At 39.0% G+C, this 27,764-nt stretch overlaps 1 long non-coding RNA gene across 6 annotated transcripts in view; it reads right to left on the reverse strand.

The window, feature by feature from the left end:
* Positions 1-4,113: 4,113 nt before the first annotated feature.
* LOC149241373 (uncharacterized) overlaps positions 4,114-27,764 on the reverse strand; it is a 74,778-nt gene continuing 51,127 nt past the window's right edge. For 4 of the 6 annotated variants that reach the window (XR_016245620.1, XR_016245621.1, XR_016245623.1 and 1 more), the window contains one exon: positions 4,988-5,212. This is a non-coding gene — a long non-coding RNA (uncharacterized LOC149241373). Of the gene's footprint in view, positions 4,549-4,987; positions 5,213-27,764 lie in introns of those variants that run through there. The other 2 variants (XR_016245624.1, XR_016245622.1) reach the window with 2 other exon arrangements.

Consider the following 27,764-nt stretch of genomic DNA (forward strand, 5'->3'; position numbering starts at 1 on the left):
TGGTGTGAGGAATTGAATGTCCTCTAAGGTTTGACCAACCTTGTATAGTTGGAACTTGTATGTTTTTGGAGGTTTGACCTTAATGATGGCAAACATGTACAAGTTTGTATACCATGAGGTTAAGGCATAAAATGGATCATGGTGACTGGTTGTTGTACCTTAGGTTGAATAGCATGTATGATGGTAATTAGGGTTGATACCTTGGCAGTAGCCTAGATGGTACCTATATCCCTGAAATAAATTGGGTTAATACCTTGACAGTGGCCTAGATGGTATCTAGACCCCTGAAATTGTATATGTTGGTTATGATGTTGATCTGACTCTTCTTATGGTAATATTTTAATTTGAGAAGTACCCTTGTACTAGTTATGGAATTACGAATACCTCCCTAGTTAAGAGGGAGCGTTGGAAAATGTAACTAGGTTCAGTCTTCATAATTGTCATTGTACTTATGTCATTAAATATTTTATGTAAAATGAAAAAGAAGAAAAAGAAATATTATTTAAGCATGGGTTTCATGCTCGAGTTAATTGGTCATCTAGGTCAAACATGTTCTTCATGCTTCTGGGGTTTTTCAAAGTCAAAAGAATATTTGTCATGATTCAAATAGTCAAACCCCATTTGGACTTTGAAAAGAAAAAGGAAAAAGAATTTTTAAATATGTAATTTTGGGTCAAAAACCCCTCTAGGTTCCAAGTCAACCTACCTGTCATGTAGACCCTACCCCAATGGACATGTTTATTCACATCCCTCTTAACAATATAAATAGAGAGAAGATGGAACTCATTTGGACATGCAATTTTGGATGTGTTTGGTCTAAAATATCTCAGAAAGGATAGATATGAAGAGGAGGGTTGAAGTATGAGAGGAGTTTCTTCTTGAGCTTAAGTATGTGGAAGTTCTACCTTGGTACATCTCTTATCGTTGGTCTCTTGATGATGGATTTGATGTGCTAAAGGAGGGTCTGACATGGCATCTAGAGGGTGAAGTTTTATGTGGTCTTGGGTTTCGGATATCTCACTTTGATATGATTCTATAAGAAGAGAATTTTTTGGGTTTTCCCCTTGGAAGGGGTTTTGTGGGTTTGCCCTGGATTGGAGCCTATATCTTTTGTTTTTCTGTGATCTTCATGTTCTTGTATTATGGTAACTACTTGATGAAAGAAGAAAAACATAGTAATAATAATGCCAGCAAATATCACAAGTAATTATCATGAAGGAAAATCAACATTTATCTTCAATTTTCTGGATTTTCCAACAAGTAGAACCAATATTATGACAACTATTGGTCACTACACAACAATATACATCTCTCCCCTAGAGAAGTTAAATTAACTCCTGAAAATAGTTTTAAAAAGTTAAAGGAAAGAAGTTAAGAGTGTCTTGAAAGGATATTTTAAGTACAAATAATCAAAATTAACTCCTGAAAATAGTTTTTAAAAGTTAAAGGAAAGAAAAAGAAATTAAGAGTGTCTTGAAAGGATATTTTAAGTACAAATAATCAACTCTTAAGATATATCCCTAGTTTTATGAGAGGCACTTTACCACCCAATATAGGGTATATGTGTAGGTGTAAAGTATGAATGTAAACAATTTTAAATGTAGGCTTAATTAAACAAAAAAAGGTTAAAAGTGATACTGGAGATAAGTGCAAACATTTAAATGTTGACTCAATTAATAGTAAAAAGTTAAAGCAATAAAAATAATAAAATTCAATGTTATATTTTGATTTAGTTATTAACTTGTGAATAGGCTTTGTTAAAATACCATGGGCCAATACCATAACCTATTTCACAACCAAAATATTTTATAACAATATGACAAGATTCTTAACCATAGATATTCACCTGTGGATATCATTAACTTGTAAAAGCTAGGTTTTGTTATTATACAATAGGCCAATATCATGGCTTATCAATACCACACCAAAAAAAACATAACTTATTTCTCAATCAAGATATTTTATAACAATATGAAAATATTCTTAACCATGGATATTCACCCCACTTTACCATGGATAGTATTAACTCGTAAATAGGCTTGTTACAGTATCATGGGCCAATACCATGGCTCATCAATACCACATGCCCAAAAAAACAAACTTATTTTACAATATGACAAGATTCTAAACCATAGATATTCACCCCCACTTTGCCATTGATATTATTAACTTGTGAATAGGCTTTGTTACAATACCATGGTTTATCAATACCACATGCCAAAAAATTGTAACTTATTTCACTATCAAAATATTTTATAAATATATGACAAGATTCTTAACTATGGATATCCACCGCCACTTTATTATGGATATTATTAACTTGTAAATAGGCTTTGTTACAATACCACATCCCTAAAAACCATAATATTTTATTTTAATTTAATTTTATAACATTTTTTAATTGAAACTAAAAGGAAAAATGTTGTAATAACTTTTGAGATATATCTAAACCCTCTAAGGACTACTTAAAATATGGTCATAGAAATTAAATTAAGGTTTTAATAAAATTTAAAATGAATACTTTTATATTTAAAGTTGTGAAATGTATATAATATAAATAGTATTATCGAGAACCAACATAAGATTTTAATTACAGATCAAAGTGATGAGAGCAAGCAAAGTGACTAACAATAATAGATAAAAGATAATACATGATTTTTTCAAGTTTTCCATTATTGTATTTTCTTTGACATGATTGATCCAAAATATAGGTTTAATAACTTACAATCAATTGAGCTTTTTTAATTTAGATACTTTCTTAAACACAATATAATGGGGTCAAATTTAAGAGGGGGGAGGGAGATAGTGACAAAGATGAGGGCAGAAAGAGAAAGATAGTTATGGGGGGAGAGGGAGAGAGGGAGGTGGGAGAGAAAGAGGGAGAGAAAGGAAAGAAAAAATACATAGAGAAAAAGAGGTGGAGAGAGAGAGGGAGTAACAAGGGAGAAAGGAGAGGAGGGGAGAGAGAAAGAGAGTGTATGTTTAGGGGGTGATATAGAGAGAAGGAATAAGAAAGGGGCACGTAGATACAAATATAGATATTATATAGTATTATATAACCAACCTAGATCCATCTTATCACCACATCTATCAAGCACCAAGAGGGATCAAACCTCTTGAAGTGCAAACCTTTCCTCATGGTTTGCACTGAAAAAATAGGTTTGCACCTTAAGAGATTGAATCTCTCTTGGTGCTTAATAGATCGGGGGTTAAAATGGATCTAGGTTGGTTTTACTCAATAAAAACAACATTGTGTTAAAACTTGAGTAATAACATCAATTTCATTTAAGTGTTTTGTTAAACCACCTATTTCAAATAATTTATTTCTATGTTATCTCAAAGTATTTCCTCTTCAATTGTTTTAAGTTATATATAAAATAAAATATCAAACCATATAGAAGATTCTCAAATTAACATATCTCCAAAAATAAGTAAATGAAAAAAATAAAACTTTTATCCTAAAATAATATTTCAATGAAAAATATTATTCTATAATAATATTAAAGTAGATTTCAGTTTTTTAAATAATTTCAAACATTATTTATAAATAAAATAATGTAAAATTATTTTGATCTTAATTTTAATTTTAAAAGTGATTAAAAAATTATTGAAAGCGTTGCATTTTGAATTTTTTTCCTATACATTTTAAGATTCCCATACCAAAGTTAAAATGAAGTTTCAATCAGCACATTACGTGAAATCATATTTAATACTTCACCAAATTAATTTAAAATTAAACAAAAATGCACTCCCAAACAACATGGATGTCTAAAATGTTTTAAAACAAATCATTATCGACGTCAAATTAGTGCCAATTATCTTTAAGCTTTGAGTTGGAATCTAATACAAAATAGTAACAAAAATTGCAGCAAAATCCCCCAGTTCAACTTCAGAGTCCAAAAGAAAATTATAACAATAAATAATATGACAACCAGAAGCTCCTTTTTTATTGATTGTAAAATCGCGATAAAACATAACACAAATGGTGAAAACAAGTAATATTCAGCCAAAATTGCATGCCCAGGATCATGGAAAGTAAGCAATATAGCCTTTGACTCGACACAATTTATTTTCCCCCTAAATATGCTATCAATCTGCATTACATTATATCGATATATTTACGTCTTATTATATAAATCATAATTGGGTATTGTGTCAATGCTGATACTATTTGGATTAGTTAGTAATGTCATGCTTAGTACACCTCTGAACAAGACGTGAAAGATACACCAAACCCTCCCTTTCAAAGACTAGTATAACATGGCAATGTTAGTTGCATATTTTCAGAAAATTGAGCACAAACATCAATGGGACATCTAATTAACATAGCCGGAAGTGTTGACAGTATCAACCATAACACTGATGTACAAGGATGGAAATAAATGCAATCAAAAGTTCCTAGCAGCTGAATTGATTCAAGTGACAACTTCCATTGTGCTCAACTTCCCACCACTGAAGAATTGTGGAGAAAGGGACTTCACGTTATGCCCAAACACTTAGTAGGTAAAGTCAATCTCTTCCAAAGCCTATCTTTGGATCTAACTGTCCCTGCGTCATATAAAACACACCTACGGGGATTTACCATCCAGACAGAACGATGGAGGAGAAGAGGTTAACGTTTGTTGTCCTACATACTCACTCACTGTAGAGAAAACGAAACAGGATATCATTCAAAGTAAGTCCATGGAGCTGAAAGTAAGTCCATGTATGCCTCGAGAACTAAACACCATGGAATTTCTTGACACTACATTTTCTAGTTATATACTGTACTGAAACTAGTTAGAACAAGCTTGATGGCATGACAGTGTTTAAAGTAGTGGAGTACAGACTAGGAGGGTGAATAAGCATTGCTACTAGAAAGTCGGACGATTAAACCAAAGAGGAATTTCTAAGGAGGATTGCATACTCATCCCTGATTGGAAAGTGGCCTGGGACATACTTAAATACCTCAAGTAATGAAACTCCCAAAGTCCACCTCTCAAGCAAGTTCAGAATTTCATATGGAAAATGGATAAATTCAATGCCAGCCAAAGCCTGATTGAATGCTAGATGCCAGATCTTGATTGTCTTCCAGTTGTAAAACATTTATAGCCTGCTTTTCCCAAAAATGTTTAATCATTTCACCTGATAAGCTTCCCAAGATTGATCTGCAACTTTTTTCCTTTCATTTCCAGCGCCAAATTCTGCAAAATGTCGATAATAATTCCCCTTCCTAAAATATATAGAAGTCAAACAAAATCAGTACAAGGAAATGGTATCTCTCTATCATAGTAAATACAAATCCTGGTAGAAGGAACAATAATATTGATCCAACACAATTTAAATTAATATTTTCCAACATAAAAATATGTCACTCAAAACTGCCTTCACAAATTGCATTTAGCAACCCAAACTCCAAAAGTCCCATTCAATTGCACTACACTCACATCATTAGCCAACTGATTAGAAGAATGGTCTCACATCTTGTAGTAGAAAACTGTAGACTCTCCCGTGCTAAAGGGGAGGAGATATCAATAATTATGAGAATGTCATTGCAAATCCTGCTGAGTTCATCAACTTTGTGATGGTACTCGTAGATCCATTTATGATTTGACACTGAGCTCGTTACCCCTTGCCTCTTCTTTATGCTCTATGGAGGACATTATCTAGCATGAAGCTTTCTAGTTCCAATACCCGTGGACATGTTTTTGATGAGATTTTTCTTGTGTATTCATTTTATTTGTCTCTTTAGTCTTTGAGCTAGTCTTTAGTTATGTTCTTAGATTTTTTGTTGTTGTTGTTGTTAATGTAGCCGTAAAACCTGATTATGCACTTCCACTTTGAATTACATTGTTGGACATTAATAAAATTACCTGATCTTATCTTATTATTGTGCCCCTATGACATATCTAAAGAGAATGCTCTCTTTCATACCACCACTACCACTTCCACACTAAACCAAATAAACAATGACAACTTTTTCTTAGATTCCAATATGTATTGATCACTGAGTGTCCACAAGGGATGCAGAACTATTCAAATCCGTGAACATGCCAGTCATAGAAGGAGAAGAAAGTCCCAAAAACAACTTCAAAACTTCAGTGGATTAATCCATATGGGGTGAGAATACCAACACAGGTGATGTGCTGATTTTCTACATTTTAGTTATTCGACATAACCCCTCTTATCCTGTAGCTTTTGATTTATCAAGACAACACACTGAAAGACATATATGAAAATAAAATGCAATCAAATAACAACAGCATAAGAATCATGAGAACTGTTACAATCTTCTTGTTGATTCTCTCATGTTCAAAACCAAAAGATTGCCCCTCGTTATATCAACATAACTCTGATACTAATTGTTATGTCTTATTCATTCACCACAACACATGCTAATGCAATTATAGTTCAATCTCAACATCCTTTACATCCCACTTCACTTCTATTCACAGTCTCTTCCCTATAGCATCGAATCCTTGTTTCATTCATTTTCACCATTTTTTTGAACTTTGTTCAGATGGCATATGAAATGATGATGTTCTAACAATGTTACCAGAACCAGACCAGTCATTGAACCAGTCAAGTCCAAAACCAGTAGTTGGACCAGAATGAGACAAAATCAGACCAAAAAACTATTCAAAAATTGAATATATATATATATGAATCCAAACCATTATACACAAATATGCAAAGTTTCTCATATATAAAGCAAGGGTGCCTGTAACCAAAGCTGCAATTCATCTCTGTACCAAAAATACATTAACAACTATGTTGCATTTTTTCGGGACGGGGGAACAGATATCCGGGATGGCTAGAGTGCACACCCAAATTTTGTAGGGGATGGGAAAATATATATATATATATATACATATTAAAAATTTAGAACTCACTATTAGCATCTGTATTTGTTTCAAGCTTATGTGCATAACAATCTATATTTTATAGTATTATGCACAGCCCTTACACTTGCCAATTTTGAAAAATCTCAAGCAACTTAAAAATCGGGTGAGTGACTTTCCATTGTTGGCTGCTAGACATGAGTAAAATGTAGTTTAGCTTTAGGAAACTTAAGTGCAACTATTTTCAATTTGCAATAAAGTCCATGAGCGGTCAATGAGATAGAGAAGAGGTTTTGCAAACTTATACAACAGTATTAAAACCACTATAAAACAATTTGATTCTATAAAGAGATTAGATTCATATTTTATTAACAAGTTGATTGAATAGGAATTTATTCAAACATTTAGTACCCAATCCAAGTCAATACTATCTAATTGGTTTTCACAATGCTTGAGGTTGGGATGGTGGAAGCATTAGACTTGATGTCTCTTGGAAACCCATATACAATATGTAAAGCTAAGATGGCCTGAAAAATGAGAAAAAGAAAGAGCAATAACCACAAGGATCAGCCATTTGAAATGTTTCATTTCCTATTTTCTTGACATAGAGACTTTGCTTATTGTAATTTTCTTGTTGAAAATACAATATTTAAATTACTAGAAACCCAATTGAAACCCATCATCATACAAAAGCCACGTTTTGAGCTGCAACTTGTATAACGGATTTAGATTCAGTGCAATCCAAAAATAAGGGATGGGAAAAGTGATCATATTGTCCAATCATCAATGTCCATGATTTTCAAAAACTAAAAATATATGTCCAGGTTATCCTTGAAATCTGCCCAAAAAATCCATGAAATCTTTTCAATACGTCCCTGAAATCTGTTCAAAATGTCCCTGAAATCTACCAGAATGCCTTGGGGATGGCTAGCAAGTCCGTGGGTCCCCAATGAAGTCCCCAACAATTTGGGGACGTTTCCTAAGTGTCCATAAGTCATTGGAACATGGGGATGCAGGGTACATGGGCTTTTTTAGGGGGGATGGGTCCCTGTGCTACATAGATTAACAATGAGGTTCTAAATGGCCTTTAAAGTCCAGAAAAAATCATGCTACAATAAACAACTACATATCGTCAAAATTATTGCCTATACTAGGATCCTCATGATCAATATCACCTTCTAAGCATTAAAGTAAAATAGAAGAAGCTTAACATGCCAAATCAATGATTTCGCTTGAGTGAAGGATACATTTTTACTAGGGCCATGATAGAGGTATTTGTTGGGCATTGGATAATCCAGCGCTCCCCGTGTGTTTCGTGACATGGACTAACCGCCTCTCGAGGATCCGTTAACTCTGGCGATGCCTCCATTTACTAACACCTGCGGGTTTTGGTGTAACAGCAATCGTGATCCCAACAAGTGGTATCAGAGCCAAAGTTCTCGAGTTCAAATCACACCAGGCTCGCGTTGGGGGGGAGATTGTTGGGCATTGGATAATCCAGCGCTCCCCGTGTGTTTCGTGACATGGACTAACCGCCTCTCGAGGATCCGTTAACTCTGGCGATGCATCTGTTTACTAACACTTGCGGGTTTTGCTGTAACGACAATCGTGATCCCAACAGTATTCGACAATCAATGCCACCAATATTGAGGTACATGTGATATCCCCAATTTCATAAATAACTAAACTATAGCATAATTTTGTAATTTTGGCGTTGGAGACAATTTTGGGGCATTTTGGACTTAGGAAAAGTGGGTAGATGGGTCCCACGCTCTAGAAAGGGAGGCAATATACACCCAAGAGGGAAATATTGAACCCTTAGTGAAATGTGGGGCCTACCAATTCAAACCTCAAGGAAGGGGGATGAATTTGTGGATTGTGGGGGCCACCAAGGGGAGAGAAGGAAACCATGACTATAGAAAGAAGCAAGGAAGCATTTCTCCTCATCCTTTGACTATTACATTTTAGAATTCGACCTCTCTTGGAGTTGTTTAGCTCAAGGGTTGGAATGTTGTTAAGCATAGGATTGTTGTGTATGTTGTCATTGATGTAAAAGCAACGGCATATGCAGCATGTATAAGCTGGTGCCGAATGCAAATGTCGTCATTGATTTTAGGGTTTGGAGGCCATTAATGTGATGGGTTCACAAGATGATGCAGTGTGACTATGAAACCCTAGTTGGAGCAAAAACCCTAATTAAAGGGATGAAACCATAACCCTAGGGTTTGGATCCCATGTTGGAGATATTGATGCATAGCTTAATGTAATGATTTGTTGAGGTCATGATCATCATTGAGGTTGAAGATAAATGATAAAACCCTAGCCACTAGATGAAACCCTAGCTATAGGGTTTGGGTTCCTGAGACGATGAGGACACCCCATAATTATTAAGGATTTTGATGATGAATATCATTGAATTTGCCTTGAAGACCCTTGTCACTAGATTCTACTCGTCTTGTTGATTCTGGTGATATGTGGAGCGCTCTTTGGACCTTCACGGTTTGATAGAAATGCTTAGTCAAAGTTTGCACGCCAATGTATGGACCCCATGTTGGAGATATTGGTGCGTAGCTTAATGTAATGATTTGTTGAGGTCATGATCATCATTGAGGTTGCAGATAAATGATAAAACCCTAGCCACTAGATGAAACCCTAGCTTTAGGGTTTGGGTTCCTGAGACAATGAGGACACCCCGTAATTATTAAGGATTTTGATGATGAATATCATTGAATTTGCCTTGGAGACCCTTGTCATTAGATTCTACTCGTCTTGTTGATTCTGGTGGTATGTGGAGCACTCTTTGGACCTTCACAGTTTGATAGAAATGCTTAGTCAAAGTTTGCGCTCCAACGTATGGACCAAAACCCCAAAGGGTTGATGATGTGGAAAATTATTTTTGGTCCAAAAGGATGACAAGGTGATGTGTATGACAAGATTTTAATTCAAAAAAATAAAAAAATGAAAATATTTATGGAGGTCAAGTTATTTGGACTATTATCATAGTCAAAAATAAAGGTAAAGGAATTTAAATTTCTAAGTATTGATGTGCCACCCTTCTAGACATTTCTCCAAGGGGATTAAGTTAAAATATTGAATTTCGCTCCCTTCAAAAAATTAGTCAGCCATCTTCAAGATCATTCTTCAAAATCTATATAAGAAAAGGTATGAGGACTCTCAAGGGTATCAAATCAACATCTTCAAGATCATTCTTCAAAATCTATATAAGAAAAGGTATGAGGACTCTCAAGGGTATCAAATCGACTCACTTTTTCGGAGGTTGTTCTCGAATATTCCGGCGACGGAAGAGTACAACGTTTTTCTTTATTCATCAGAACAAGGATTTTCATTTTTCTTTTATTTTGTAGATCTTGAAGGCTTCAAAATCCCTAATTATCTCTACGATATCTCTGTGGGTTTTGGGCACACCTGTGATTCATCGTTGGCTAATAGATTTGACTACTTGCTCTCTGAACCTGGATACGAAGAGGGTCTTCTCTGCGGCAAGGAGAATCACCATTTTGACTTGGTTTCAAGGGTTTTGTCTGGGCTTATTTTAATTTCGGGGTTTGATGGAGGGCTACCACAACAAAACATTTCAGCCGTAATTCTGAAGAGTTCAAACAAAGGTCTTCTTGGTACAAACAATGGTTTATGAATTGTGGTCAGGGTGTTGTTGTCTTTTGTTGCGGGAGATGAAGACAAAACACAACTGCAACTCTTAAAGAAGTTTGGTCTCTTTTCTATTAAAGCTCTCGGCCAGGGAGAAATCAATAAGCCTTAAACATGTTGTGACCTCGTGTTATATGGTCTATATTCTACGCTAACTACATGGGATCTGTTTGAATTTTAAATCTATGTGGCATATTTATTTCACAGTGGCATCTAATTACAACACCAGATTTTTGTAATACCACCTCGAGCGACATTATGGCGGGTGGTAGGGTGAAAGAATCTTCAAATTCGACCTACATTTTGGTTCCCTGTTGTGAATGTTTTGACATTTTGGAGTTGTTGTTGCGAGAACCTCATCTGCATTACTATTCCGACCATTCAGAAAGTTGAGGTTCTATATTACGCTTGCTTGTGGCCTCTTGATCTAGATTTAAACAAGAACGCAACAAATTACAGAGATAACCATAAACACAAAGATGCAGCGGAAATAATACTTCATTTCATTAATGTAAAATACTAAAATATGCTTACAAGCAGAAATGGAAATAAACTAGCTAGGGCGATGGTAGCTTATCTCTAAGAAGAGATGTGGCGGCTACATGCCTCTGAACTGTGTTACAATGAGGCTCGAAGGCCTATTTATTGTTGAGAAACAATGGAAAACCCTAAACATCCAAAAATCTAATCCTAGAAGATGAAATGCCAAACTATGGGCCCCATTTGGGTAACTTGGTACATCAACTTCCCGGGGTTGTAACTTTAGCATACGATCTCTGTTTGACGCGCACAATATCTCGTTAGAAAGATCTATCCAAGAACTACAACTTTGAGAAGAGCAACATTGATCCATGGTCCCATGTTGCTCCCAGTTTTCCCAAAAAACGTCATTTAGGGCCTCAAAACGGCTCCGGAAGTTTAGGACCCGAAAAACCACTAAAAATAGTAAACTTTACTACAATTAAGGAAACTGAAAAGCTGAAAGAAACAATGGTGGGGGTCCAAGTGGAATGGAGGGTGGCCACCAATATCCACCTGGATCATTCCTCCTCCCTTAGGAAGCAATGGTCCCCATTGCGTGGAGTTCCTCCATGAGATGAGGAAACTTCTGTTGAACTTGGTCCCTGGTGAGCCACTTGCACTGGTGAAGGAGTTGGCCTGCTTTGACAACTCGATACAGTTGGATATTCTGTTGGCGAGTGTGCTTGATCTGTGTGTCCATGATCCAATCAGTTGTAGCTTGTTCCATGCAATCTGGATCTAACTCTGTGGGTGTGAGTTGTTCTGCAATGTCAGATGTGTCTAGTAATGGTGGAAACTTGAAAGTATGGCCGAAGGCGTCCACATTGAACACTGGGTGCAAGCCAAGGAATGGGGGAATGCTGAGCTCAAATGCATTGTCTCCCACAGCCTTGGTAATGGTGTAAGGACCATATCGGAGTGGTTTGAGTTTCTGATAGGCTCCGATAAGGCGTTCCTTTTGCAAATGCAACCATACTTTGTCGCCCACCTGAAACTTGTGTGGCACCCGATGTTAATCATGTCGCTACTTGTACTTGGCATTTGATTTCTCCAGAATGTCATGGACCTGCTGGCAAATATGTTGGATGTGCTCAATGAAGCTGTTTGCTTTATCTGTTTCGGACTGGACATGAGCCGAATTTGCGTGAGTAGCTGCAAATGGCATTGCCACATCAACTGGACATAGTGGCTGGAATCACAAACCCACCTGAAAAGGGTTGTGGCCAGTCAAGTTGTGGAGAGCTCGGTTGTAGCTGTGTTGAACATAGGGGAGGCTCTCGTCCCATGTGCGTGGATGCTTTGAGTTGTACATGCAGAATGTGTACGATCATCCTGTTGACAATCTTTGTCTTGCCATCAGTTTGAGGATGGAAGGTTGTGGACTTAGTGAGTTTGGTGTCCAGCATCGACCAGAGACTGGACCAAAATGTACTGAGGAACCTGTTGTCCCGATCTGAGATGATAGACTATGGGATCCTAAAGTGTACCCACACTCATTCAAAGAAGAGTTTAGCAGTGGCTTCTGTTGTGATATTCTTCTTGTAGGCCACCATAATGGCCATCTTTGAGAACCTGTCGACGACCAAAAAACACAGTCGTTTCCATGCTTAGTGGAAGGAAGGCTTGACATGTAATCCATGGAGATGGATTCCCAAGGTCAACTCGGGGTAGGCAACGGGGTATAGAGGCCTTGCTTCTTGATGGTCGGTTTGGCAATGGCACACACAGTGCATGATCTGATGTACTTCCCGACATCTTGTCGAAGATTCGGCCAATAGAAATACTTGTGCAGCACTGCCACCGTTTTCTCAACCCCGAAATGCCCAGCAGCCCGACTGTAGTCTGCTTCCCAAATCATCTTGGCACGCTCACTTGAAGGAACACAAAGGTGACCCAGGTGGCATAACAGTGCATCCTAGAGGTGAAAATCTGGAACATGCTGCTCCTCCAAGAGTGTCTGGTATGTGTGGCCGAATCCTGGGTTGCTTTTGCAGAGAAGTGGCCAATCAGAAGTCTCGTGCCCACAAGAGTTGACCACGGTGGTTAATGCCATGATCGGTGGTCAACTGAGTCAATCTGCAACATTATTGGTGTTGCCCTTCTTATACTTCATATTCAATGGAACTGTTGCAGGTACGTGGACCACTTCTGATGGTGATCATTCTACAATTTCCCTTGGTTCTATATGAACTGCAGGGGTCGATGGTCTGTGTGGATGACCGTTTCCTTCCCCAAAATGTAATACTTCCATTGTCGGCAGGCCTGCACAATGGAATACATCTCTTTGTCATAAGAGGGATACTTCCAGACTGTCTCTGAAAGTGTCTCACTATGATATGCCACTCAATGCCCATGTTGAGTAAGGACTGCCCCAATAGCATAGTCAGAGGCATCTGTCTCGACCTCAAATGGTTGTTGCAAGTCTGGTAATGCACGCATTGGTGCCGAGCAGAGACGATCTTTCAATTTTGTGAATGCCTTCTGTTGAGATTCAGACCAAAAGAATTTTGCTTTCACTCCTCCCTTGGTGACTTGACTCAAGGGCCAAGTGATATGAGAAAATCTCAACACGAACCTGCAGTAGAAGTTGGCAAGACCTAGAAAGCTACGGAGCTCTGTCAGAGTGGTTGGAGATGGCCAATCCTGAATGACTTGGATCTTGGCTGGATCCACATGCACCCCTGTTCATCAATAATGTACCCCAGATACTGCACCTGGGTCACGCCAAAAGTGCATTTCTCCAAATTGGCACATAACTTGTGTTGCCGCAGTGTTTGGAGAACCTGTCGGATGTGGTGGAGGTGCTCTTCCCAACTCTGGCTGAAGATCAGGATGTCATCCAAGTATACCACTACAAATGAGTTGGTGAATGGCCGCAAGATGTCATCCATTAGCCTCATAAAGGTTGCAGGAGCATTCGTCAATCCAAAAGGCATAACCAACCATTTGAAAAGGCCCTCCTTGGCTTTAAAGGCAATCTTCCACAAATCGGAGGGTTCGATTGGTACCTGGTGATATCCTAACTTCAAATCAATCTTGCTGAAATATTTTGCCCCCTTCAATTGTTCCTGGAGGTCATCAATCCGTGGGATCAAGGACCTATTATGGACAGTGATCTTATTTAGCGCCCGATAGTCAATACAGAGTCTCCAAGTCCCATCCTTCTTCTATACCAACACGATCGGGCTCCCACAGGGTGATGAACTCGGACGGATGTGACCTTTCTGCAACAGCTCCTGAATCTGCCTCTTGATTTCATCGTTCTCCAAAACGGAGCACCACTAGATTGGCCCATTGGGCAGCGGCCCACCTAGGTTCAGATCAATGGAGTGCTTGACATGACAGTGTAGAGGAACCCCTGCGGGGGAGTTGAAGATGTCCTCGTACTCCTTCACGACCTTGTCCATCTGTAGTTGTCGTGCAGAGGGGCCCTGTCTAGAGGTCGTGGCCACCGTCTTATTCTTTCCTTGAGGGCGTATCATCAGGGAAACAAATTTCCCGGTTTTGGAAATGAGCTCACTGCATTGTTTTGCAGTAACCAAAGAGATGGCGGTAGGCAGTGCTACCTCTGGTACCCTGTCAACCACGGTATTTGAGTACCAAATGCTGCTCTGAATCCTTGATACCCAACTTTGTGCGAAGGGTATGGAAAATATTGGTAAACTCCAGCATGTCTTGGTCCCTTCCCTGCCGCAGCGTGGTCCACTTTATGTATTGATTCTCATAGCTTTCGTCAGGGTAGTACTGCTCCTTAATGGCATCCCGGAATGAATTCCAAGTGGGTGCGGCTGAAAATAGTTAGCCTGTACTTTCATCCTTCTGCTCGCAGTAGGTTTCCCACCAGTCCTTGATGTGGGGGGGCTGCTTTGAGAAGAGCGAAAATAATCTTTTCCTGACTGGAAAAATCATGAACAGAAAAATAACCCTCTAGCAGATTTAACCATTTATCGACGACATCTGCGTCTATCTAACCCTCGAGTATGGGGATTTCAAAATTAACTTGTACCTTAAACGGTGTGGCGTTTCCAGAGTAACACTTGGAAGTCGATGTGTCGCCGATGTGTCGCCCTTGGGTAGCCGCTGAAGGATCTAGGCAAAGTTGTCCATCATCGCATTCCTTTGTCGCTCAAGGGCTTCTTCGAGCAAGATTTTGATAGGATCTCCTGCCCCCTCGTCTTTCTTTTCATCTGCCATGAGAGGTCGTCGGGATTTGCAAGGCTGGCCTTGCAAAGGTTCGACCAGTTCAAGCCCTAACTCCTTATATCCCGACCTCGTTGGGGACATGCAAAGATAAACAGAGAAAAAGCAGACCCCTCTGGTACCACTAATCCAGATTTAAACAGGAACGCAACAAATTACAGAGATAACCATAAACACAAAGATGCAACGGAAATAATACTTCATTTCATTAATGTAAAATACTGAAATATGCTTACAAATAGAAATGGAAATAAACCAGCTAAGGCGATGGTAGCTTATCTCTGAGAAGAGATGTGGCGGCTACATGCCTCTGAACTATGAAGGCCTATTTATTGTTGAGAAACAATGGAAAACCCTAAACATCCAAAAACCTAACCCTAGAAGATGAAACGCCAAACTGTGGGCCCCGTTTGGGTAAATTGGTACATCAACTTCCCGGGGTTGTAACTTTGGCATACGATCTTCGTTTGACGCGCACAATATATCATTAGAAAGATCTATCCGAGAACTACAACTTTGGGAAGAGCAACATCAATCCATGGACCCATGTTGCTCCCAGTTTTCCCAAAAAACGTCGTTTAGGGTCTCAAAACGACTCCGGAAGTTCAGGACCCAAAAAACTGCTAAAAATAGTAAACTCTGCTACAATTAAGGAAACTGAAACGCTGAAAGAAACAATGGTGGGAGTCCAAGTGGAATGGAGTGTGACCACCAATATCCACCTAGATCACCTCTGATGGTATTTAAACATATCTATCACCATAATAATTGCTAATCCCTCTGTTGGGATGTTGGGATCTGGATTTCGTGACAGAGCAACACTCTCGACTCTCGTTCTTTATGTGGCTTTGAGCGACTGGTTTTTTTCAATAACCTTTCAAGGAAATTAAGTGATAAATTCCTTTATATAAATAAGGCCCCTCACTTGAAAACAAGAAGGACTTCGGAGCCACTGTTGATATCATCCCTCAAGTTGTTTCGAATTTGGATGTTCTGCAAGGGATTGAACCTTGGACCCGCTTGATACAGTAACTGTTCCAATTGACTTCATTGAATCTTGGACCTGCTTGATACAGTAACTATTCCATTTTTCTTCATTGAACCATGGACTTGCTTGATATAGTAATTGTTCCATTTTTCTTCATTGAACCTTGGACCTGTTTGATACAGTAACTATTCCATTTGACTTCATTGAACTTTGGACAATGAAGTATGAATTTTGGTTCTTCATTTGAATAGTACAATGCAAAACCTAGATGATCTTCTTGTGTTTGGCTTACTCTCATAATTAAGTGATTTGCAAGTCTTGATCGAGCCCCTTGATGAATGAAAACATATGAGACATCTAGTTGATAGTGTCACATTTGATTGTTAGTTTGGGTTTGCACAAGGACCAAAATAAACTTAATGAAGTTGTGACATGGTGACAGTGGTTGCTTGATAGTAAATTGGCGATATTAATGTAACCTTTTATAACAGTGACCCTTGGCTGTGACATTAGTGACATTTATGTATTGATTTGTGTAGAAAGCAACCCAAACATATATTATGTGATGATAAGTACAGTGACCTTGATTCCTATAGCCTACATTATAAATCTTGTACTCTTGACATGTATAACAATGTTGTTGGTCTTCAGCGAGAGTATGTTGAACAGAACAGTGACCTAGACTTGATTAATGAGCCAAGGTTTGCAGCAAAAGATATATGGGTCTGGCAATGATTTAAATGTAACAGCAGTAGGTAAGTGTGGAATAGTAATATGACTTGATAGTTGTATTGCAGAACAATGACCTGATGATGATAGAACCTTGTTGACAGTGATAGTGGAAGTGGTTAGATTGAGCAGTAGTGATAACAATAGTAGGCAGCAGTAATGATGGACAATATCAGTGTTAGTGGCAGCAGTATGGCTTGATGATGTGTATGGGTAGTAGTAGTGAGTGTGGTAGTAGAGGTAGTAAGTAGTAGTGAATGTCGCAACAACAAAACAACAACAGTTGACATAGGCAGCAGTAGTAGAGCTTGCAAGAGAAGTTCATTGTATTTGGGCCATTATCCCTAGTATGGGAGCCCAACCACTCAGGGAGCATTTGCTTCCTTCCAACTTGCTAGAAAAACCCTTAAGGAGTACTTTACTTCCTTCTAGGCTTACCTAGTAAATTGTTGTATGTACATCATACATAATTGAGCTTTTGTTGAGCCAAAAATTGTGTAATGTCTCATGCTTTCTTTCAATACTCTGAATAATTAAAAAAATTAACCAGTTGTGTAAAACGAAAGGGAAATATTGATTCACCCCCTTCTCAGTATTTCCAATAGATTTCAAGTGAGATTCCACACCAATTTCGGAGATTTTCGAGTGTTTCCCTAGCTGAAAAATTGGGGAGTCCATTACGGGCTTCCACAGGGTGTTATTTGCAGTAGTTTATTCAATGGTGCGCATTTCTTAAGCACAGAAGTAGTTCGACCCATCGGTTTTTCAAATCAACCTAATTGTTTGGGGTGACTAGAATTTGCATTTCCCCTCTTGAAGCCACAGTTTTGGGGGAATTTTGTAGTAGTGGCACAGGGTGTTATTTGCAGTAGTTTATTCAATGGTGCGCATTTCTTAAGCACAGAAGTAGTTCGACCCATCGGTTTTTCAAATCAACCTAATTGTTTGGGGTGACTAGAATTTGCATTTCCCCTCTTGAAGCCACAGTTTTGGGGGCATTTTGTAGTAGTGGTTTTAGACCATACATGAGGCCCGAATTTTCCTTTTTCTTGGCAATGCTTGAGCCATCTTGGGCAAAGGTTGCGCGGGGCTTGGAGCAGAATTTTTGGGGAGTTGAGGAGCTAAGGAGTTGGACCTTTAGAGGCTAATTTTCTGATTTGGAGGAGTTTCTTGGACCAAAAGTTGAGGGGTATTTCCAACAAGTTGATTTCTCACAGGGGCACGCACAATGAAACAGTTGGGTCGCATGCACTTTTCAGAGGGCTTCATCATTGCTTGGAGTGAAGACAAACCCTTTTCGGGTTTTTGTGGGATTTGGGTGAGGAGTCTGGGTCTAAATTTTCAAAGCATTCTGAGGAGTATTCAGCCCTAAATCATTGTTCCAGCTAGCAGCCAACAATAGAATGTTTCCGGGCAGTGCACATTTCCTGTTCGGGGCCATTTCTCATCTGGGTCAAGGATATTTCTTTTGGATTTTGCATAGCTTGCATAGCAAGCCCAGATTCTATCATTCTAGCTCACTCTATGTACCCATTCCTAGTTTATTAATAAAATGGCTCAGAATGTTTTGTTGGTGTCTATTGTGTACTGAATTGTATTTGTGGCTTTTATTTATTTTGTTGTTCCTTGCACATTGCTTTGGTATTTACTGTTAATTTCCATTTAGGAATATTATAGCGGTATCAAAGCATGTTCTTGGCCAGTTGTGGGAGCGGGAACTAATGATGCCACCTCGTTTTGGAGGTGGTCTTTCATAGAAGTGAGGTAGAAGAGAATGTGGTAGAGGATGAGGGCCTTGTTGATTTGGGGTAGCATCAGATGTGCTCTAGCCATGAAAATTGGTGGAAAGGCTAAAGCACATGAGATCTCCAAGACCCAAAAATGGTTTGGGTGGATTCTACCCAGTTAAGGAGATATTAAAATAATTAATATTTTTAATGGAGTTCCTAAGTCTAAACTTGGGAAAAATAAAATATTAACGGGTATTAATATAAAACTGAGTTAGAAGGTTCTAAAGGACACGGATCAAGCCAAATCTAATATTAGCCATTGATCAAAGATGTAATCTCAGTCGTTGAAAACTCAACAGAAAAAGTATAAGAGAAGGCTCAAGGGTCAGTTGGAGAATACACCAAAGTGATCAGTCATTCGATTTTCTAGAGCAGGGTTTGCTAAGAGAAATCGAATCAGTGATCAAAGTTGCAGCGAGGGGCAGTGAGTACGAGGCAGAGAGGTAGAGATAGTGCCGGAAGACCAGTACAGAAGAAGAGAGGCAGACACAAAGGCAGAAGGAGCCACGCAGAGGCTAGAGTGACTGCGCAGAGGCCAAAAGGGCCTGCGTCATCCACGCAGAGGTTGCAAGAGTGACGCGGAGGGGCAGAGAGGCTGCGCAGAGCCTCAGAGGGCTGACGCAAAGGCCAGGAGGGCTGAAGCAGAGCTTCAGATTGTGCTAGTGAGAGTTTCTTGGGCAGACTTTCAGAATATTTGGTTCCGAAGAGAGATATTACTGCCAGATTGTTTATCTCTGTCGAGTGAGCCAGTTTGGCACCCAGTGTACTTAGAAAAGTTGTTTAATAATAAAAACCCTCAGAATTGCTGCACCGGTTTTCCCAAGTTGGATTTTTCCGGGGACGATTGTCCAAAAATAACGGTGTCACTTGTGTCTTTCAGCTGTTGATCTATAGATAGTTGAGACTATATTGTGTTTATTTCAGTATTTATGTGGTTAAATAACTTGTTAGTAATTAAACAAGTAGGCGAAATAAACCAGAGAATACAGATAAAATTTCTAAAGGGTAATACTTAGAAATTTCAACATGGTATCAAAGCGTTGCAGATCACAAGAGAGCTGAAGGCGCCAGCTGAATCAGAGCATTTGTAGCAGAAACAACTGTCCCGAGTGACAAAAGTTGTTCCTAGGCAGAAAGAAGCAGAGAAGGGTTGACACAGAGGGCATGCGTCATTAGTTCGAGCCAGAGAGAGGCCAACATAGAGGCCGAGGAAGGTAGAAGAGGCTCACGAAGAGCCACGTAGAGACCAGGAAGGTTGATGCAGTTGGCCAAGGGAGCAATTCAGCCAGTGTCGAGACTGCGCAGAGCCTAGAGGCTCAGTTCTTAATTTGTTGGGGCGTAGGTGTTGGAAAATACTAAGAGGGGGGTGAATCAGTGTTCCTTAGCAATTAGCACTTTTAAAACTTTTCATAGCATTAGTTAATCTTCAATTATCATTAATGTTTATGCAGTAACAACAGTGAATAAAAGAACACAAGAGGCACAAAAATTTTAGGTGGAAAACCCCCTCTGGGTCAAAAACCACCGAACACTTTTCTAATAATTCTTTAATCTTCAACTCCAATTGAAAAGAAAGCTCCAACTTCCTAGAATCTAGAAAAGCATTCTTCTCCAGCTCCCACTAGATGGACGCTCCAACGCCCGAGATTCTTAGGTAGTCAACTGAACGGATGCCCCAACAGCTAATGAGCTACAACTCACCCTAGCACCACCCTATCACCCTAAAGTTTTCACAGGCTTGAACCTGTAGGTGACTTCATGCACCAGCCTAGCACCACCCTACCACCCTATAGAAGAATAAAAGAAGAATGGACTCTTGTACCAGGGAAAATGTCCACTTTACAATGATATAGAATGATGTAGAAGAAGAAGAAAACGCACTAGACCATAACCCCAACTATGACACAACCACCTAATGATGATCCTAGACCTCCCGAAAATGCCACTTCAACTCTTGGCAAATAGACACTTGTACAACTTTTACAATGATGCTTTTACAATGACTCTGTACAATGATACTTTTACAATGATTGTATGTAGTGCTTCCCACTTGAAGACTTCATGTGGTGAACTTCTTGCTGTTGTTTTGCACCTTGATTGTTGCTCTTGTCATGCTACCCTTTCTCACTCTTCAAAACATTAGATTATGCATTGAGTCTTCTCTTGATGAATATATAATACCTGCAAAAAGTCTTCAAGGAAATACCCATGACATGATAATAGCAAAACTTACCTCATCCTGCAGAGCATATGTCAGTGCTAAACAAAAACAACAAATTAGAATACAAAGAACCTAATGCAATTAAGAAATGAACATGCATATACAGAAGATACTTACCTGTAGCTTACCTCTGCTGCATCATTTTGTTGCACCTTGCTCTTTGCTGCCCTAGAAATTCTGGTCCTTTGCACCCCTTGACAGCACTTGATCTAGTTTTTCTTGCCTTCTAGGAGCACGATATTTAATCTGATGTATCTCTGTGATTTCAGATCCCCAATATGTGATCTTCGGTCCTGTAGTATCCCTCTGAGTCTTCTTTCCAATGCCACAGGTCTGACCTGATTTGGACTCTTCAAGGCAAAGTTATGCCCAATCTCTCACAATGGACTAGTTCAGTAGAGTGAACTTGTACGGCGTGGCACGTGTCATTGTTTCCTCCTTCGGCTCTGAAATTGATACACAAAAAACTACAGTCCGTGCACTATCCACCACTTTTTACAAAATTCCAATCCTCTTCTCAGAGAGAGTTATGACGATTTTCCCAAGGTCACTTCTTTGAGATGAAATTCGGGAGCCTGCAAAAACCCTAACTTCCACATATCATATCTCTGAAAATATAGTGAACCAAGATCTGAAATTTGGTCACAACGTTCATCAGGATTGCGAATCAAATGGGTTTTCATTTCAAAATCTAAGACTTCGCAGAAATGAATTTATAGCGAAAATGCCACGATCACTTCATTTGGAGGATATATGAGATTTCTTTTTATAGAGTTGAGAGGGGCTTCTATAGAATGTTGGAGGGATTTTAGGAGCTTAAAAAATTATTAATTATCGACTATTCAATGATCAAAACCAATTATGAGTGCCATGCCACAACCCCATAGGGTTTTAGCCCACTAACTAGGGTTACTAACTTCAAACATGAATATCTCTCAAACTGTGAAGAATTACTTGGCGTGCCATACATCAACGGAGATATCTCGACGAGTAGAATCCATCTAGAAGATCCTTGACTCAAAATAGAGTAAGTTTTCAAGTCAAAATTCCCTTGCAAGATCAGGGTAGCCCCTGGTGCTGCTTGGGTTAACATCAATGACAACCTCAGATCATCTTTAGATCAACAATTTCTCCCTTTGGCATTGATGGCAACACAAGTACTCCCCATGTGATCAAGGCACCTCTTCCTACTGCCTTCTCTCCTCCTTTGACATCAATGGCAAAAGGTAACTCCCCTGGACACACAACCATCCTGCAGACCTGTGCACACTTCCACTCCCCCTTTATTTTCTGAACAAGGAAAACCTAATGAGAACTTGGGAGAATCCCACGCTTTTGGTGAAGATATTCAAATGCTTCACGAGGTAAAGGTCTAGTGAAGATATCAGCGATTTGTTCTTTTGTACCAACATATTCAAGTTTGATTTCTTTTCAATGACTTGTTATCTAACAAAATGATATTTTATCGGAATGTGTTTTGTTTTTGAATGCATGGCAGGATTCTTGGAGATGCTGACGGCACTAGTGTTATCACAAAATATGGGAATAGGCTCATCAAACTTGACCTGAAGATATTGAAAAGTTTTCTTCATCCAGAGAACTTGAGTACAACAAGTTGTTGTCGTGATATATTCTACTTCTGTTGTGGATAACGAGATTGAGGTTTTCTTTTTGCTCAACCATGATACGAGACAACCACCTAGATAGAATGCTGCTCCACTAGTACTCTTACAATCATCAACACTTCCTGCCCAATCTGCATCTGTAAAGGCTTGAATAATGAGATTGTTGCCCTTGGGATACCACAAGCCATATTCTGTTGTGCCCTTTAGATATCAAAGAATTCTTTTGACGGCAATAATATGTGATTCTTTTGGTGCTGCTTGGAATCTTGCTACTTGTCCAACTGCTTGCATAACATCTGGTTGGGAGGCTGTTACATATAGAAGACTACCAATCATAGATCTGTACAACCTCTGATCCACATCCTTAGATGCATCGTCTATGCTCAATTTGCAACCTATTACCATCAGAGTAAGGACGGGTTTGCAATCTTCCATTTTGAATTTCTTGAGCATTTCCTTGATGTACTTGGCTTGACATATAAATATTCCTTTCTCTTGTTGAGATATTTGAAGCCCTAAGAAGTATGTCAACTCACCAAGTAAAGACATCTCAAACTCACTTTGCATCTTTGTAGCAAAGTTCTTACTTAGTCGATCATCATTGCTACCAAAGATTATATCATCCACATATACCTCAACGATTGTTAAATTATCTTTATCTATTTGTACGTAAAGATTGCTATCAGCAGTACCTTTCTTGAACCCTTGTTGATGTAGATATCCGTCAAGACGAGCATACCATGCTCTGGGAGCCTGCTTGAGACCATACAGAGCCTTCTTTAACCTGCAAACATAGTCTTCTTTTTCTGATAGTAGAAAACCTTCAGGTTGTTCGATGTAAACTTATTCTTCTAATTCTCCATTCAGAAATGCTGACTTAACATCCATTTGGTAGACTTTTATTTTTCTTGAACATGCATAGGCAAGAAACATCCGAATGGCTTCCATTCTGGCAACTAGTGCAAATGTTTCGTCAAAATCAATTCCTTCCACTTGTGCATATCCTTTGTAGACTAATCTTGTCTTGTTCCTGGTAACCTGTAATCCTTCAACTGTTTTGCTCCCCCTGAACCTTTAATGAAACTACCATCTTGTTCAAACTACCTTCCTGTCAATCATAGACTTGTGCCATATACTGCTGCATAGACTCCTCTTGTACAAACATTAAGGAGTCAACAAGCCATATTGTTCAAAATAGTGAGTCACCTAACGGGCCATCTTGACTTGAGTCATTATTTGAAGCAACTGCTAATTCCTCATGACCTTTTGCTTTTACAAATCCTGAAAGCATAACTGCTGAAACCTTGTTATCTGCTTTGTCTTCCTGTACCTATTTCCTTTTCCAGACCTTCTTATTCCTGCAATCTTGAGCCATGTGCCCATAGTTATGACACTTGAAGCATTCAATGTTGTCCATAGGCGATTCCATCTGATATCTGCAACCACGAGCGTTATGGCCATAGTTATGGAATTTGAAACATTCAATATTTGGCCCATCTAGCACGTATTCTCTTCTGACAAAATCATCATGGAACCTGTCTCGTGATCCTGCAAACTTGCTTCTAGGGTTTTGCAGATAATGATTGTACCTGTCAAAAACTTCACAATCCCTAGCCATATGTCCATAGTTAGCACATAAAAAGCAATAACCATTAAATAAACGAACATACCTGGAAGATTTTTCATTCTTCTTTGAAGGCGGTCTTGTAGTTTCTTGTGGCCCTTTGTTATTGATTGCTTTGGTCTTGTTCTTTAGAGTTGCAATATTCTTCTTTGGCTTTTCACTTTGATCAACTTCCTTCTTAGAATCATCCTACGAAGCTGTGGAGCTTGTACCTTCATCAACTGGAGCTTTACCATCTTTAATTGCCTTCATTTTCGCTTCTTCATCTGTCTTATCTTGTAAGTATTCTTTTTGCGATCCCTTGAGTTTGTTGATCTCATCACAAGTTGCATCAAGTTCTTCTTGCTTTTGAGCAAGATCTTCCTGAAACCATCTTTTCAAGATCTTCCTTCTTTTTTCTGCCTCCTCAACCTATAGCTTGAGAAGAGTGATCTTCTCTACTTCTCTGTTGAGAACCTATATCTGTTCCTTCTGCTTCTCATTTTTAATCCTAAACCTTCTTATTTCTATTGAAGATGTTTCTAATTGCTTTTGCTTTTGGTCAACGGCGGATATGTATCTTTGATCAGATTCCTTCCTTTCAATTTCTGCTTCCTGCATCTGTTGTGTGATCCTGCTAATCTCTGCAAATGCTATGTCGAGTTCTTGTTGCTTCTGTTGGACTTCTCTCTTGAGGTCTCGTGTCGTTGTATTATTGATTTCTTCCAACTTCTTTTGAAGTGACTCTTCAATACATTTGTGTTCTTCAACTTCAATTTTGAGACCTTGAACTTGTTCTTCAAGAGTATTGGAACGGATCTTCTCAGCCTTGAGCTCTTTTATAAGCTTGATTGCCTCAGAAAATTCTTCTATGGTCAACCCTTCTTCATCATACTCAGAAGGATCCAAGTTTTCAATAACATCTTGACCTGATTTCTTTGTTGAATAGAGATTATGAAGCTTTTCCCAAAGAGCTTTAGCTGTTGAACATTGACCAACTTTTGTTTTCACAGAATTTGGCAAAACATTCAAAATTACATTCATGGCCTTTGAATTGTACCTTTTAGCTTCGTCGGTAGATGTGTCTCCAGAAACAATTGATTCCCATACTCCATGTGCCTGCAAAGATACTTCCATCCTAGATTCCCATATCCAGTAATTATCTGCATCAAAATCAGGGATTGGTACACAATACTCACTTTCTTGAGATTTTGTTGTACATGTACCTTCCTTTGAAATCCTTGTAACCCGCTTCTTTGACTTTCCCATCTCTATGCTCTGAAAACTGACTTCCAGTGGTTAAGTTGTTACTGAAGGAACCAAGCTCTGATACCAATTGTTGGAAAATACTGAGAGGGGGGGGGGAATTAGTATTCCTTAGCAATTAGCACTTTTAAATCTTTTCATAACATTAGTTAATATTCAATTATCATTAATGTTTATGCAGTAACAACAGTGAATAAAAGAACACAAGAGGCACAAAAATTCTAGGTGGAAAACCCCCTCCCGGGTCAAAAACCATCGAACGTTTTTCTAATAATTCTTTAATCTTCAACTCCAATTGAAAAGAAAGCTCCAACTTCCTAGAATCTAGAAAAGCATTCTTCTCCAGCTCCCACTGGATGGACGCTTCAACACCCAAGATCCTTCACTAGTCAATTGAACAAATGCCCCAACACCCAATGAGCTACAACTCACCCTAGCACCACCCTACCACCCTGAAGTTTTCACAGGCTTGAACCTGTTGCTGACTTCATGCACCATAACCCCAACTATGACACAACCACCGAATGATGATCCTAGACCTCCCGATACTGCCTCTTCAACTCTTGGCAAATAGACATTTGTACAACTTTTACAATGATGCTTTTACAATGATACTTTTACAATGATTGTATGCAGTGCTTCCCACCTGAAGACTTCATGTGGTGAACTTCTTGTTGCTGTTCTGCACCTTGATTGATGCTCTTGTCATGCTATCCTTTCTAACTCTTCAGAACATTAGGTTATGCATTGAGTCTTCTCTTGATGAATACATAATACCTGCAAAAAGTCTTCAAGGAAATATCTATGACATGATAATAGCAAAACTTACCTCATCCTGCAAAGCATATGTCAGTGCTAAACAAAAACAACAAATTAGAATACAAAGAACCTAATGCAATTAAGAAATGAACATGCATATACAGAAGATACTTACCTGTAGCTTACCTCTGCTGCATCATTTTGCTGCACCTTGCTCTTTGCTGCCCTAGAAAGTCTAGTCCTTTGCACCCCTTGACAGCACTTGATCTAGTTTTTCTCGCCTTCTAGGAGCACAATATTTAATCTAATGTATCTCTGTGATTTCAGATCCCCAATATGTGATCTTCGGTCCTATAGTATCCCTCTGAGTCTTCTTTCCAATGCCATAGGTCTGACCCGATTTGGACTCTTCAAGGCAAAGTTATGCCCAATCTCTCACAATGACCTAATTATGGACTAGTTCAGTAGAGCGAACTTGTACGGCGTGCCACATGTCACCGTTTCCTCCTTCAGCTCTGAAATTGATACACATAAAACTACAATCCGTGCACTATCCGCCACTTTTTATAGAATTCCAATCCTCTTCTCAGAGAGAGAGTTATGACGATTTTCCCAAGGTCACTTCTTTGAGATGAAATTCGGGAACCTGCAAAAACCCTAACTTCCACAGATCATATCTCTGAAAATATAGTGAACCAAGATCTGAAATTCGGTCACGACGTTCATCAAGATTGCAAATCAAATGGGTTTTCATTTCAAAATCTAAGACTTTGCAGAAATGAAGTTATAGCGAAAATGCCACAATCACTTCATTTGGAGGATATATGAGATTTCTTTTTATAGAGTTGAGAGGGGCTTCTATAGAGAATGTTGGAGGGATTTTAGGAGCTTAAAAAATTATTAATTATTGACTATTCAATGACCAAAACCAATTATGAGTGCCATGCCACAACCCCATAGGGTTTTAGCCCACTAACTGGGTTACTAACTTCAAAGATGAATATCTCTCAAACCGTGAAGAATTACTTGGCGTGCCATATATCAACGGAGACATCTCGACGAGTATAATCCATATAGAAGATCCTTGACTCAAAATAGAGTAAGTTGTCAAGTCAAAATTCCCTTGCAAGATCAGGGTAGCCCCTAGTGCTGCTTGGGTTGACATCAATGACAACCTCAGATCATCTTTAGATCAACAGTAGGAAGTTGTGGGCAGATTGCAAGGAGTAAAGCTGGTGGGGTGTTGTTGCTGCCGAGACAAAACAGTACCTAACGAGGCAAAACCAAGGTAGAGGGAGTCGCTACCTAGGCAGATTTCTAGCCAAGAAATCCATAACAGTGTTGCAACTTGCAGGTGCATAGGTGATCGGAGAGGTGCGACTCGCTGGTTGGCAGGCGGATTTTTAGGAGGGAAATCGAGACTCAGAGAGAGTCTAGTAGAGAACTTCCAGGAGGGAAGTAGCGACTCAGCGGGAGTCGAAGAGAGAACTTCCAGGAGGGACGTAGAGACTTAGAGGAGTCGAAAAGAAGAGCAGAGAGATGGCCATGAATGGATTGAGGGATCAGGACAC

This window comes from Pinus tabuliformis, chromosome 8 (assembly GCF_031772625.1).
Source record: "Pinus tabuliformis cultivar Carrire ecotype Pingquan chromosome 8, CPIR1, whole genome shotgun sequence".
Classification (NCBI taxonomy): domain Eukaryota; kingdom Viridiplantae; phylum Streptophyta; class Pinopsida; order Pinales; family Pinaceae; genus Pinus; species Pinus tabuliformis.